Source organism: Trachymyrmex cornetzi, unplaced genomic scaffold (assembly GCF_001594075.2).
Source record: "Trachymyrmex cornetzi isolate Tcor2-1 unplaced genomic scaffold, Tcor1.1 scaffold325, whole genome shotgun sequence".
In the NCBI taxonomy this organism is placed as follows: domain Eukaryota; kingdom Metazoa; phylum Arthropoda; class Insecta; order Hymenoptera; family Formicidae; genus Trachymyrmex; species Trachymyrmex cornetzi.
Window position 1 is genome coordinate 223,622 of NW_017297951.1, and position 17,473 is coordinate 241,094.

Below are 17,473 nucleotides of genomic sequence, written 5' to 3' on the forward strand. Positions count from 1 at the left end.
TGTAAAGAAAACTAATTTATGAAACTATAAACACTTAAAATAACATAAAATTATCAATAATACAGTCACTATTATTTTAATTACGCAATTTGCAAAAAAAATCGTAAGAATTTTATTTTCGCATTTGTAGAATTGGTTTTTAGCTGATTTGGTATAGAAATAAGCACAAATATATGAATTATGAGTTTGTACTTCTTTAATTAGCTAAACAGATCATGATTTTATTAGTATTAAAGTGCAATAGTTAGTTTCTGAGAAATAAGGGGGTCACTTTAAGAGACCTATGTCAGTATCGGCGACTTTCCTTTATATATTTGAAACACTGCTTTCAAGACATTTTATAACGAAACATATGAAACGTAAGAACACAGAATTTTATAATGTTAACTCAAAATTATTACTTTATAACAAGCAAAAGAAACAATATTAAATAATTAATTATATTATAGAAAAAGATATAGAGAAAATTATATACATATGGTATACTATAATCTAGTATATAATTTTCTCTCTTTCTATATTTCTAATATATATAATAAAGAAAATGTAAATATACCTTGTTTAACTTATGTTTTCTCGTGGAGATATTCGCTTTAAAACCTTTCGATGTCTTCTCACGCTTGCAAATTAGAGAAGTGTGATATTATCTTTTCCAGATGTCGTTATATATCCTCACTAACATATTATATATATGCTTCTTTATTATGCGCGTACTTCATTTCGCTGGCGGGAAGTACCGAATCTTATCTCACTCATAACAGTCAGCGACGTTCTTTTCATACTTATCAAATGAGAGTGTGTATATACATGCAGGGGAAAAACACGTTTCTCTCTATTTCCCGACGCTTTCTCGGCGTATGAGAGAATGTCTCGCACGTGGAGATAGAAATTCAAAGAAACTGGAATTACCGAAACGTGCGCGTGTAGGAAAGCTACGGGAATCCCCGTTAAACATGTAGACTTCTAATTTTCTATCTTGATTCTCTCTGTCATTATGTATTCTTGCGAAAAACAAAATCTCTCATTTGCTACAACAACGATACAATTGTCAAAAAACAAAATCTCCAAGAAAATGAGTCCAACCAGTTCAAATGTTTTGAACCATTAAAATATTGTAACTTTAATTTTGAAATGCAAATTGTAGAGAAATTAAAGTACGTAATTTTAAAGCATATCTTTTCTTCCTTCTTTGTTTCTTTCTTTGCAAGCAATTAAAAAATTTTAATTTTTTAGTTCCATTGATGTTGCAGCAGATAAACGAAATAATTTTAGACGAGAGGCAATAAGCAGATATATACCTAATGCATTTTTCTCTCATAAATTTCCCCACGTATTATCATTCATTGTCAATTTCATATTTTACCTTGTATTTTATTTATTATGTGTATAATTCAGATCCGTTCGCGAATTTTTATTAGTTCGCCACACCTAAAGAAATTTATAAAAATCTCGGTAAAATGAAAGATTGAAAATTAAATATTTTGTGCACGAAATTTATACGCTGCATTAGTGTATAACGAAGGTATATATGTAATATCAGCACGAAATTTCATCCTTTATTTGATTCTTTTAGCGATCGGCAGATCGAACTGTTTCTGGGAATCTGTAGTGCCTTAACCGCTACTCCCATAACCACCCACGTTCCTACGAACCCTTCCCCCCTTTCCACCTGCACGATTGAACGTGAGCCCAACATCAGAATAAAACTACGACGAATTCTACCTCCATCACGTTAACGTTCCTCCTCCGTCTTCTATCGTAGAGACCATTTATTTCGATCGTAACCAATGTCGTTTCGCAGTTCACTTCAAAGTGGAACGGGCTGCCTCTATCGCCATGGTAAAACGCGACGTCATTGACGTTACAAAATGATTCATACTCATGATGCAAGTAGACGTCTACTTGCATCATGATTCATACTAAACCAGTGGCCTATTTCTTTGCCTGAAGGACATTTGCTATTAGGGCAGTGTGTTATGACATATTATATTAGGTACATTAGACAAGAACGCAGTATTAAGCTAATGTCTATTTGCATTGATATTTGAAAACAGTAAAAAAAAACATTTGTATTTGAGTTAAAACCGAGAATCTTATTAAAAATTTTTAACATATCCGAATATACTTTAATATAAAATGAATGTGTTATTTGAATATTTTGTGTTAAATTGATAATAAATATTTCTTATTATTAAAATAATACAATTTATGAGTGAGTGAACAAATAACATAAAGATAGTGTATTTTAAAATTTTTTTAATTTTAAGATGAACAAATAAAATGTGAAAATTCAATCTATTATAAATTTTAAATATGTACTAAAATATGTTCAATATACTAAAATGTATTTAAAAAATTCAACATAACATAAAATAATTGTTACTGCATATTTATTTAAAATTGTAAAAATGTACTTCCAAACTTGCTTATAAATTCGACAATATTAAGCTGTTAATATTCCGCAGAAATATTTTGCAAAAACTAAATATTTAATCAGAGGAATATCTATTGAGATTGATAAACTCTATATTAATGTCCCGATCATGAAAACAATTCTATCCATTGAAAATGTTTTATTTACAATAACAGCAGTATAGAGTTCGTAATGCTAATACATGAAATAAAATGCAAAATTGAAGTAAGCTCAGAAATGGGCCTCGGAAATCTGAACAAGATGCGCCACGATCTGCTTTTGAAAGGCACTAAGATACCATTGAGAACTCGCTAGTAGTTCTTCAGAGCTTACAAAAATCACCTCCGGTAGTAAATATTCATGTCGCACAAGGCGTTGCTTTGACTCCGTATGACGAGGCATTTACCCACTTTCTAAAGTGAGTCTCTTTATCTTCGAACGTATTTTTATGACAGATTCTAAGCGTATGGATTTACGAGCAGATATATAGAGAACTTATACTGCTAGACGCATCTCTCTGGCGCAAACATTGAGAAAATTCCATAAATCATTATATCCTTTTTTTTTAGTAAAAGGAAAATCTATCGGTTGCTTTAACAGCCATCGCATTGATTAACGATTCATGATAGCATGCCCGATTATTCGCTTGAATAAATACACGTACGTGTGTATGAATTTATTATATATGTACTGTTGAGAGAGAGAGAAATACGTTACTCGTTATAACACTCATTTATGTCGTTTAACAAATCATGCACTACAGCGGGTACCATTTCGACACTTTTACTGCGATATTACCTCATTATATATATATTAAAACATTTAACGCATTTCTCTTGCTTTTAACAACTTGTAAAATGCTGAGCTCGTACATATAGCAGAATAAAAAATCGTGAGTTTATTTTAAATAAACTAAATGTACAAAAAATTGTGAATTTATTTTAAACACATTTATTTAAAACTTACTAAGATGTCGTAAAACATTAGAATTACGTAGCGTATAATAATCACACATAATACATGCAATATAAAGTTTCTTGTTAACGTTGATTACTTTACGCGTTGAAATATTCACATCACGTGCGAGGAGGATTATATCGTAGCTTGCAAATGTTTAAGAGGATAAAGACGGCCGGTGCAGTAGGGCTAGTGTCTTACTTTGCGCAGTTGTAATTTACGATTATTATTGGTTTTTTTCGTTTGCATATGCCATTTCACATTGAACGGTATTGTAAACGGCGCTCCTACCATTACTAACAATATTAATAGACTGATGATATATAAGCCCAATTTCATACTGGGTATAATTCTGAAAAAATATTTTTTTCATGAAGCAACATATTTAATTTATACGTAAATCATAAAAATGTCAATTCTGTTTTCTAACAGCATGTTATGCGAGATTTATTATAATTGAAAGGTTTTCATAAAAATCGAACAAGTCTAAAAAGTTAAATTTTCAGAGAAAAAATCTTTTTCACAAAAAATTTTTCATCTTCAAACTGTTCATTGTATAAATATGAAAATTTTTCTCGGACCTACAATAGATATAAGAACAAAGCTCTAGGGCTTTAATTAATTTTTGGGGATCCATTAAAAAAGAATAAAAATATCTCTGTACTCATTTAGTTCTTCAGAAATTTTATATTTTCTATCTATTTATCCCATAACATTTTACATTTTTGCTCTTTTTTAATGATAAATGAAGAAAGAAATATTATTTCAAGTGTGAAGCAATAAATTTTTTATTTTTTATTATCAAAACTGTATAAATTGCTTTAAACAAAAATATCCTTTGCAAATGTTAAACTCTCATGTTTCCTGTTTTCTGTCTAATTCTTGCCAAAACTTGTTCACAATTGATTGAGAAGAATTTTATATCATAACCTAGATTCTTTTAAAATAGACTTATTTAAAATAGATTTAGTTTTTGTAGGAAAGCCTTTCAATTGTATCTCAAAATATCCCATAATTTCCAAATAAAAATTGTGATAATTTTGTGATATCGGATTAACAATTAATAAAATAATATTGACTTACAGATTCCACGTTTAATTAAATAACACAATGTTGCTCTGTCGTCTCACAAATCTTAGTAACCGTCGAGTTTAATCAGCAACTTTGAGATAATGTTATTTCAGGACGAGGATTGGTGTTTCACATTGGTAGTCAAAGCAGGACTGGACCAACACTTGAAAGTTTCCCAAGCCTATATATCATTCAATCTCGAGATTGTCCCCTGCTCTAGTATATTGCAAAGGATGACAAACGCACATTTATTTCACATAAACGTCCCCTCGTGTCAATCAAACATTTTATATTATAACAAGTGAATATACTCGCCTAACCTGACCAATTCGCTTGCCACGTATATTCTGAATAAGGATGAGTCGCATTTACGTAACTCATCCTGATGAATTACATCCGTTAATTTATTTATGAGAGGACACGAATAAACAAACAGGTGAATCAATCACGTGCATATTATTTATTATTACGTATCGTGTCGCATTATCCATATTAGGACGATATCTAATTTCGCTTTTTTTTTTCGTTTAAAATCAAATCGATACGTACGCATCACATGAATTTCTAATCGTAGTGGAAATCATAAACGCCCGTAATATTATCTATCAATATTTGACGTCGTAGCGCCGAATAGTTGCGGTACAACAGTAGGCTGATACAACAGTCGAAATGTGACGATATAACGTGCGCATCCCATATCATATCCTATGGATTTGTTATCGCGGATTAAACAAATACGGGTGCAGTTTGGATACGTCATATCGCGTTTCTACATATATCATTATTATATACGTACAGAAAGAGAGAAAGAGAGGGGGGGAGGGAGTAGTGTCTCGTAAAGACTGTACAATTACACTTAAAGAGAAATTTTCGATATCATTTCGAAACGAAAATCCTAATACCAAAATGTCGAGGCTATAATAATTTTTTAATATAATAAATATCAATAATTTTTGATATCATAATTTCTGATATCATTTTGAAACGAAAATCCTAATACCAAAGTATCGTGTGGCTGTAATAATTTTTTAAATAATAAATATCAATAATTTTATCTTCACATACATAAGCTTATATATACAATTTATACTCGTTTATATATATATATTTATATATATATACATATATATCTCAATTCTCAGATGATACAAATCATATCACGAAATAAATAATAAAGGCGCGCGATAGCCAATAGGATCGTGAGACGATGATATTTGCAGAGCTCTTCCGTCGATGTCCTGAGTTTCCTCGACAGGCGCGCGTTTGTACTTATCCACGGAAAAACGTGACGAGTATCATCGACTTTGGAAAACACTTTCGTCCAGGCGTACTGCAGTTTCCTAGCGACAGCTTTTGCGAAAGCGGTAGCGACCCTATGTTACGTCAAGAACGCGCATTCGGTGCGGAAACGTCTACTCCGGCCGATAGAAATCGACGGGTGAGAGAGAGAGAGAGAGAGAGAGAGAGAGAGAGAGAGAGAGAGAGAGAGAGAGAGAGAGAACGGAAATACAGAAGGGGGATCGGAATACAGTCGTGAGAAAGACAGGGAGGTGAAACGACGACGTTCGCTATACGTGGCCTGAAACTGGCAGGCGAGGCGAAGAGGGTGAGCGGAGTTCCCCCGGGAGCTTGCTCGGCTCTCGCGCGCTACGGCGCGCCGTCTCCACGGCGCGATCTATCGCCCCATTGACCGCCACTCCATTATCAGGATAGTAATGCCGTAACCCCGTATCCGTAACCCTGCCCTACTCGTGTCGCTCTACGCCTCTACCCAGGAATCCACCACCAGTCTACCCTTTTGTTGGTTTATCGGAACAACCCTTCGTTACAACTGTCCAAAAGAGAGAGATCGCGAGAATAATCGTGGCCGATAATTTTCAATGCAATACCTGCAGGATATTTCTCAGTTTCTATGTTAGAAAAGAAAATAATATTTCTTAAAATTATCTTATATACTAAATTAGGTTCACACAGGTTTTTTTCTCTTGTAAAAGATCTACTTACTAAAACCGCTACTTGAACTTCCCTTTCAATCAAAAACGCTAAATACGTTCTACTGTTTCCGCATTCGAATTGTAAAGGCAAATATACTGTGCCGTACTTCATGAATTTTTGATCGAAATACGTGGGTAGTCATGCGCACATCGTGCACAGTCGCGATAAATATTTAGCAAATTTGCTGCCAACGGCACAATATTGGTTTTTTTTTTTGCGCCTTTCGTTTGCGGCTGCAACCGTTTGGTCTTCGTTGCAAAGAATGATTATAATACCGCGAAAAGTACCATACAGGTAATGGAATTAATAAAATCATAATGAAAGATAAAATTTCGCACTTGTATGCAAATAAATTTTTATCCAGCTTTTATATCATCAAAATATCGTTAAAATTTATTTTAATTTTATTAACTCGAATGCTGTATTTTAATACAATCTATTTTATTGCATATTGATCTTGAACGCTTTATTTAAATTTCTCTACAGTAACTATAATTTGAATATTCAAAGTTCGTGTTTGTAAAGCAATAATATAAGAATAAGAATAAAAAAATTTTAAATGAACGAAAAGGTGTAAGTTAAAGATAATTATAATCTTTATTTCAAAAATATGTTAAGAACAGTTTCAATTCGCAGTCTTTTAGTCAAAAAATAATAAATTAATAAAAAGTATAAAGTACAAAAATTAATATAATATATAAAATTCGGTATAAATTAAGTTAAATCAACGATGACCTAATTTATAGATGGGTTAATTTATACTTATATATATGTTATTACTGCGTATTGTAGAGAAGGAAAAAACAAATGATATACAATATCCATATCATAAAGAAAATAACGTAATATTCTTTTCAAGCTCAAACTAGCGGTAACAGGTAGCAAGTTGCTCACAAACGTACCTTGCAGCTTTTGGTTATGACGATGCCCGAATTAATTACAAGCCACTTCTAACCTAACGGCAAACTAGAATCCGTGGCAGCTATAATTAAATTATATACAACTACTTCAACAGTAGCAAAGTTAAGAGAAACGCTTCCACAAATTAGGAAGGACATTTTTGAAAAGAAAATTGCGCTACATACAAAAAAATTATTTCCATTTAAACATAGAAGAAATGTCTAAAATTGTGTAGAATATATCTTTTCAAATATTTGCTTTAGATTCGAATAAAAATTAAATTACAAGAGAATAAAATCTTGTGCATTTTGTATCGTTTTTTATAATCTAAATTTACGCTCTATTAAAATATATTTTTTAATAATAAACCTATAAAACAGTAGTTAGTGATATTTTTGCTAATAAATTCTTTATAATTTTTGTAAGATCATAACAAAGTCTGGTCACGAACAATTTGGTCGAAATTAGAATAAGAATGAAATAGGATGTAATGCCTTTTTTATATATAGGGGAGAATGGTCTAAATCGGACCATGTTTCAAATAGGACCTTTTTAATTTAAATGAATACGGTTAAGCAGATTTGCGTACTATTCATAATGTAAAGTCCTTATAAGACACCGAACATGTAGTTGACAGCAGTTTGACAGTCTCTCTGTCATAATATTCATAAAATAGACGCAAATATGTATTTTCAGCCACCGTGCAAAAATTTTTTTAAAAAAGAAAATCCTTGTAAATCATTATTTAAAAGGTGTTAAAAATCTGAAAAGTTATTGATTTAAGATAATTAAAGAATACAGAATTCAAAAATATCAAGCATTTTGTGATCACTTTTGCGGTTTATTGTAAAATTTGTTCCGAAAGTTTGAAAGGACCCGTGTCCAAATCGGACAGTACAGTGAATAACTTATAGACTTGGTTGTAGTACTGGTGATCGGCCGACCAGATCTGGTCCAAGCATGTTAAATTAAAATATCATGAGTCATCAGACTCAGATTAGTTGAGTTTTATTGATTTGAATTCTAATAATATAAACAGTCAGTAATTTCTTTTTCCGAAAAAATTTTTTATCTTTGTCAAATTGCTCGTTTTTACTCAATACTAAGAAAAATATATTAAAATATTTTAAAATTCTATCTAATATTTTAAAAATCCATAAAAATAGAAGTTTTCGATTTGAACCAGGGAATGGTCCGATTTGGAACCATCGGTTTCCGGAAAAAGCATTTTTATGTTTTTCATTATAATTCAACACAGGTGAGAGATACGCCAAAATGATCCAAAGTAAAAATGAAGGGAATTAAATGATCTTTCGAATGGCATCTTTGATTTTACGATCGGGGACTTTACTTACGCCTTATAAAGAGCGAAAACTGCAAATAGGTCCGATCGGGGACTTTATTTACGCCTTATAAAGAGCGAAAACTGCAAATAGACCACTCTCCCCTACTATCTCAATCTTTAAATAATGGATGTCTGCCATATTTCCACCACTTTCATCGATGTAAATTACAAACTTCGAAGTATTAGTACAACTAGAAAAACTACAATACATTTTGCTAAAAAGTACAAATTAACAAAATAATATAATCAATGATTAGTAAAAATTCGGATATACTGATTTTTTTTTGCTTATATCTTAAAGGTGGACTTATAAATAATGGTAATATTTACTTTCTGGTTACCAAGTAACAAATCTATAAGATTTGGCATTGTTATATGATTTACACTTGAGAACATTCCCTTGTGAATTGACAAAAATGACGGGCCAATCAGAAGTTTGTTATCTCGTGACCAGACTCTATTATAGAATCTCTAGTTTAGATCAAATAAGGCATTTTTCTTCGTCGTATGTCGTATTCTCACATATCGATCTAATAATAATGTCATTTATTGTTGTTTAAAATAATAATATTGCTGAAAAGTGTAATACCTTACTAGTTATATATATCAGTTATTTGTAACTTAAATCTCTCTTTATTTATTATCTTCTTTTCCTATCTTTCTAACATAACGCAAGTATGTTCTTTTCGTTCTACACGATTACTACGATTCTTTCTGATTTACTAAAAAGTGTTGTCTTTCTTCCGAAAATAACACTGTTTCCCACGACTGACGTAAAGGGAATCACTTCGATTGGTCGTACCAGTATCGAAACGATCTTGTCGCCCCATACAATTTTGCGAAACGCCCGTCTCAGATCGCTAGAACGCGCGCGAACTCACGTCAGAATATGTCCCGGCGTTTCTCACGAACAGTGCCATCCGCATCCCGATCACGTAGCTCAGGAAATCTCAACAGATAGACGCAAGCCGGAGCATGGACTCGTCCTAAGCAGCTCGAATGGGAATACACCTTCGTTCCCGACACTGGAAGACGCCCGACAGCTCGACTCTATCGCGAATGAGAGACCGCGTCAGCGACTTTCAGGATAAGATGCGCTCACCAAGGCATCTCGATTTTCACGTTTAGACAATATCGTAGAAATAACGACCAATTTAAATTTACGATGAATATAATTCTGTCAATGTTCACTCAGCTTTCTCAAGTTGTACGTTTCTAAAACGGTTTTAATCGTCACTAATCCGATGATCGGCAACACCAGAGGGAAATGCATCACTTTGACATCAATGTGAAGTATTTCACGATATTGATACTCTTGATCTGAAATTCTTCAATATAAGATTAACTTATTGTTTATCTTTCTCTAATGTTTTAATTTAGAAAAAAATAAATTAATTAAACCGAGATTAAAATTAATCTTACATTGGTGAAACTGGATTCAGTAACCTTAATGGTTACTGAATTATTTAATACAGTTTTAAAGAGGTTTATTAACTATTATATTTTATTGTCATTTATAATCGCAAATAATGGTTAATAAAACGAATTAGTTGAAAAGGATGAAGAAGTTAACAAATAAATATATTTAATGTCATGTAATAATAATCTAATAATGATAAATCAATACATATTAATATTAACGTTTCGATTATACATATACTAAGCCTTTCAACATAAAAATTCACAGAGATATAAATATTAAGGTAAAAACAAGTAAATTAGAAAAGAATAGATTAGTACAGTTTTTATAGTTTTTGAAGCTATAACTATCGAATAACGTTATAATTACTAAATTTAAAACATATAGACGTGATACAAATGAAGTAGTGCTACAAACATTTGTTTCGACTCAACATGTTTAGAAAGTATATATTTTTAGAAAGTTACGTATTTAAAAAAAAGAAAAAGATACAAATCATAATTTAGTCAAGCGTTTCTAGTATTTCAAAGAAAAGAAATGTACAGAATACAAACGACCCAATCGTGTATACTAAAAGTAGGTTTGATATTATGAATTTAACAAATGTTAGAAATCCCAATGCCAATGAATAACCATGAAATGTTTTTACACTCGATATTAGCCTACACTTTTACTAAATATATGACTCTAATACTCATCTCATGAATATATTGAACGTGTTTCTCATCTCAACTGAATAAAACTTGGATCGAACTATGTATAGGGGCGCGGCGAATAACGCTTCTCCATAATGCGCGCAATTGCAGAATTGCTACCGTGCATGCGACTTTTATTAGATACATCATGAAAGCTTTATTTTAGCGAATCGTGCAGAACGTCTACTTGCATGTCCAGGTTTATGATCACAATTGATTCCTGCTCCGTTTCCTTCCTCTCTCATGCAACCGGAATACGTCGGTAAGACATTACTCAAAGCAGAACGTGAGCGAGATACAGCTGCGGTAACCGTGAGCGATTTATAGCGGGACAAATACAGATGGGGAATTTTTCGAGGCGTAAGACGTCGAGAAAATGCTTTCAGCTTTCGACAGGCTCTCTTTACCGGTCCGTCTTACCTCGCGTCCGTCGTGCATGTAAAGTAATAATGGGAAATCGAGCGAGAATATGTCCGTTCAATTTCTCACGCAACCGTTGATACTGTCGTACAGAACCGCGGATCAGAACAGGCATAAAAATATCGCAACGAGAGAGGAAGAAAGAAGTCTCCGCATGCTCTTTTGCTCGAATGCGACTTCAACGGAACGTCCGTGCGCGACACATTTTATGACAGGCAATCTAGAGGAGAAAGAAGGCAGTTAATTCTGCGACATTAAGAATTATCTCGGATATATTTTGGTGCCAGATGAGGACAGATGTAAGCGATCTGTTCGCCAATATGAGCTCATATGCGAGAGATTTGCGAAGCTAAGGTAAAAGAAGAATAAAAATGGATAGTTAATAATATACCAAAAAGTTATAATTGGATATACATCTTTTAAACTTTGAGGAAGAACATGCGAACGAAAAGGACAAATAGAAAGATGTAATTTTACGGGATATTTCAAATAACGATGTACCGAATAAAGCAGTCATTAAAAATAGTAGCAAAATATGACATTTTTCTTGACATTATTCTGTTAAACACTGTTAAATATCAAAGGAGAAATGCACTGTTAAATTCATAATGTTAAATTGTACTCAATTTGAGTTATTTTTAATTATTTCCACATCGTGTCACTCTTATTCAATATATCGTCAATTTAATTAAAAAACGGAATTAAACAATTTAACTTAAGAAAATGTATTAATTCAAATTTAGTTTATTATTAACAAAATGCATATGTAGGGGAGATCGAGACCAATTGTCATAGTTTTGATTATTGATTTTTAGAAAAAAGTGGATGCCTGATTTTGAAATATTATATACGTTACAATATATCTACATCCTTTAGGTATTAAAAAAAATATTACTCGTGAATTCATATCATAAAAATAAGTTATTTAATTTTAAATGATGCTGCGAAAATATGACAATTAACCCCGTGTTCTGGGTTGATTGTCGTACGTTCTAGGATTGGCAGTAGCATATTTGTTATGGATAACACATATAAAAAATACAATTTTTGTTTTAATATCAGTTCTATATTTTGAGAAATAATAGTAATTATAGTATTAATACAAATAAAATAGTTATTTTAATCATAAAATACGTAATTTGTTTTTGTATCATAGTTTCTATATGAAAAATGAAAAAATATATATCTATATGAAATATAATATATTTGTAAGTATATTCTCTGAAAATGTGTCCACTAAAGATATTAAAATTAATTGTCACCTAATCTCGTCTCATTTTGGTCAATCTACCCCACATAGCCATTTTTAATAAAAGAGATTGTATTCACAAATTTAGTCAGAATCATAATTACTTAATTGTAGCAAAGATCTTCTAAGATGTCATTTTCTATGAATACAGGGACATTACGATTAATAATGCTAAAGACTTGTCAGACAACAAAATAGGTGATTATAAAAATTTACTCACGAACATTCATTTTCTCAAAAATCGCTATAAATAATATATACAATGCTTGTGGTGCAAATTATTTTACACAACAAATTAATATTATATCAACTATCTACACTCAAAAAAAGAGATTTTTCTGCTGTGTCTTGTTTGAGTTATAAGCATTTTGACAATCAACCCTAATAAAATATAAATTAATTTATATTTTGACACACATAGAAATTAAAAATAATAAAATATTGTTTAACTCAAGAGATTAGTCATTATTGCTTCTTTCATATCTAACAATGTGTTAACCAAATGTAACCCTTGAGTTAAATAACATTTTGTTATAATAATTTTCATGTCAAAATGTACGAATCAATTTTTTTTTACGATTTATTTTAAAATAATCAATGTTCATAATAAAATATGCACTTAATAAATAATAAATTAATAAATAATAATAAATACACTTAATAAATAATAAATCATAAATTTAATACATTTCTTAAGTTAAATTGTCTTTTTAAATTTTTATAAACTTTAAATTACATTATTTTATTTGAATTCACGGCATATTAAATAGGAGCAGTGACAACTTATAAAAATTAAAAATAATTCAATTTGTATATAAATTTAGTCATAATAATAATATTTCGACATTTATAATTTAACATAAAATTTACAGTACATTTGCCATATAATTTCCGCGAGTTTTGTTCCATGAATTTAATAGATTATAAAGGTGTATTTTGCACTTGACGTGAGTAACGTACGTATACGTATAATGAGATAAAAGAGCATTTAGTTTATATGTATATTTAGTTTAATTTATTTCTAATATAGACAATATATATATAATCCAGTTTTGCTAATATTTCTAAAATATAAAATTTCTTAAAAATATTTTTGCTACATTTTGCTATATCGCGTCGATGAGTTTTCAGAGTGGTATAACATATTATATTATACTTTATAGATAGCACAGGTATACTCATACCGATTTAGAGATGAAGTGACATACAGAGAAGCCTTCTCTATGTATCTTCGTATTTCTGATTTGTTACTTCGTAGCAGCTCCTGTCTGTTTGAATCGTTGTGAACAGAGCTTTCAGTCGAATAAAGGAAAATGCTGCGCCACAGTTTCCGCGAGATGTCGATCACAAAATATTTCTCTGAAAATAAGCTGTGAAAATCTCTAGTCTATTACATTCATCATTTTCTGAAACCAGTCTTATAGAAAATACGTCGTAGTCACGACACACATATTTGTCAGAAATTAAAGAGGCACAAACGCTCGAATGCACAACGTATATTTAAGCAGTGTTATTCATGTATGGTTCGTTTACTTTTCAATATAATTCAAAACAAATGCACTGCCATTATTTTTACCGCAGGCGATTTTAATTATCAAAGCTTAATCAAAGCTTAATCGTTTGGAATTATGTATTTCGAAACAATAACGTATAAAATGTTCAATATTTTAAAATAATGTTTAATGAACCGCGAGATTTCTGAGTCGGTTGCACATCGGAAAGGCATATTTCATTAATATTTAAGCTTTAATTAACCACTTTTTTCATTGTCGGCAATATAATAATTCCTTAATTTGAGCTAGCTTCATTCATCAGTTTTTCATTTCATTACCAGTGTTTTATTACCCTATGTTACGCGAAACCTATTGTAATGTGACGCGATTAAGCTCACGTTCATCGTGAACTAAAGAATTACCTGCACTGTTAAATTCATAAAATCAAATTATACCTAATTTGAATTATTTCTTATCATTTCTATAAATCGCCATTATCTCTACTTAATATATATAAACAATGGAATTAAAGAATTTAACTCTCTTAAAGAAATATTAAATTTGACTAAAATTTAATTTATTGCTTACTAAAATATATATGTTAATATAGACACTGTTTAATTTGAAAATAACCACAGAAATCAATTGATTTATGTTTTGATCTAAGAAAAATATAAAAATAACCAAATGTTATTTAATCCTGCGGCATACATTTTTCTGTCATCCCAATTTCAACAAAACTTGACACTCAAGGGATTTTTGATATCGCTGATTTCTAATCCGAGATTCAAAGTTGAAAATTTTGTAAATTCAAGAAAATGGATCCAATGGACACACAAATATCGTTAAATTTCTTAGAATTTGACAAAACTCGGTATTTAACTTGTCATCTTCAATGGTTTGATAGTAACTATAATATGCGAACATTTTTGATGGTTCAAGAAAATTATATTTAGATCTGTATCTATAAATTTTTTATAGATACTTCAGCAAAATTGTTCTTTCCATATAGACAGAGAATTTTCATGAGGGATAGCTAAGATTAGCTGTAAAGAAAGATATGACACACTTTGGCTAAGTTCGTCAAACACTTCGGATATATTCGGCTTTACGTAAGTGTTACGTATAAGTATACGTGAATGTATATACACTCTTATAAGCTTATATCGCCAGAAATTGGAGATGCACGTTGAAAAAAAAACCTTGCATAAATTACAAGGAACATAAGTGCCATCAAACATAAGAAGAAAAATAGTACCTTGAAATCAAGAGTTCTTTATTGTGAGGAGAATAAATTTATAGTTACCCATCTGACCCAGATATCGATCTTTACTTATATGATCGTACTGAAACTGATACTTCATGATAACTTATGAATAACTCTATTGCTATCGATTGTCGTTTATTTAAGAATAGTCGAAATGCTGGTACACACACACACATTTGTAATGTTGAGGCGTACACGAGGTACGTACAAAAAGCCTTGTATCTCCAAAAGAAAAATATCGCAAAATCATCTTAATTCAATCAAATTGTTATATTTTCATTATTACCTATTAGATGCTAATATATCGAGAAAAATATCTACGATATAGAAAAAAATATCTCCTATTAGTGTATAACTCGAAATGTCATTTTCATTCATAAATTAGTACCTCGAATTTAGAAGTACTACACGATACAGGGTTAAGAGTGTACGTAATTATCATATAAGAAAAATACAAGTACAAATAAGCTGAATAATTCCGAGTTGAATCGAAATAACCCGATCTGTACCAGATCGGAGAGCTTTCCTTTTACCGCTAAACTCATACTCTCCGTGTTCCAATCGGCAATGTATACCCCGTCTAGTGATTCTTTGGTTGTGCGTAATTTAATATTTAGCTCAATATGCGAGGAACTTTCCTCCCCATAAAGCTCTGTCGAAATTCGATAAAACGTAATCTGTAACATTAACAGCCGCGGACAAGCAATTAAATCTTACGCTACTGTAATCTCGATTGTGGAAGCGATAGCGAGCCGCCCTACCTATCCATCTCTAGAAAATTGTGCGACAAATTGAAATGCGCACTGTACCCATCCCTTGCCCGCACCTGTCCGATCCCCTTTTTTTCCCCTTATATAATAGCATATCCGTAGTAATTACTGGAATGGACCGTAACTCTCTCCTAACGGGCGAATGGAATAAATGAAATAGCAACGTTTATTCGACAATTCGTGAGAAGGTTTCTCTATACTTCGTCGTGGCAATGCAATTGATAATAATTGAAAATGGCGCGCGGTTTCATTCACGCTGATCGTTAACTGTAAACTCTCTCGCACTTTTAAATTTTCTTGTTGACGAGAAATAACAATGCGCTATTTCCGCAACTCATAGCTTTATATTAATCATCGATCGTTACAACAGCTCTCAAAATCTTTGCTACATTTCTATTTGAAAATCGGGCTTTCTTATAAATTACGCTTTTTAAATATGTATTAGAATATATGTGAATATGTTTACATCGATATAAGTACTAACGACAATTTGTACATGAGTTCTATTTTTTTATTAGATTTTTACATAATTAATAATAAAATAGTTCGTTTTTATATCCAGTAAGTAAACACATTTTACATTACAATCAAATAAGACAAAAAATTCGTACAAAAGGCTATAGGAGTCAATTTCTGGTTGTTAAAGCTTCGAGAATATATTACATTAACAGTACCATATAATTTCGTACGTTTCGACTCCTGTTTGAGTCATTTTCAGCAATACAACATCGATAAGTACAGCAATAAATGAATCGCAGAGAAGTCAATACCTTCATCTTCTCTATTTTCAATGTGTGCGATTGCTAGAACATTCGTGAGGCTATGAGCAAGTTGTCTAACACAGTTACTCGGCTGAGTGGCGATAAAAGACTCAGGCTAAAATTTAAACCGTTGGAAAAGATTCGATAAGAAGAGAATAACAGAATATTATTTACTCACCTCACGAAATCACGCATGTCGCAACAAAAAATGATGTGACGTAATAAAGAAAAGCGCAGAACCATTGCAATTTTTAAATTTCTCGATTGAAATTGGAGCATATCTACATTACGACCAGACAGTATAACGCTCCACACATTATAAAACGCTCGCATATAATATAACAGTCAAACAACAATAACATCTATATTTTATTGAGAATGTCCATTAAACGTTACTTAAGGCTTCAGTATCCGTTTGTAAATTTAAACTATTCTCTAACATTCCGATCGATTTGGCAATTGAAGCACTAACAAAAAGATAGAATTTTATCGGTAGCAATTGTAAATTACCTGAAAAAGAATTCTTAAAAGCGGTCAGTTTGGTCTTAGACTCTACTTATTTTACTTTTGACAACCAATTTTACAAACAGATTTATGGTACCCCGATGAGTTCCCCATTTTCGCCGATTATTGCTGACTTGATAATGCGTGACTTGGAGAATTGTGTGCTGAGTACCTGTCAATTTTTTATGCCATTTTAATATAGATATGTTGACG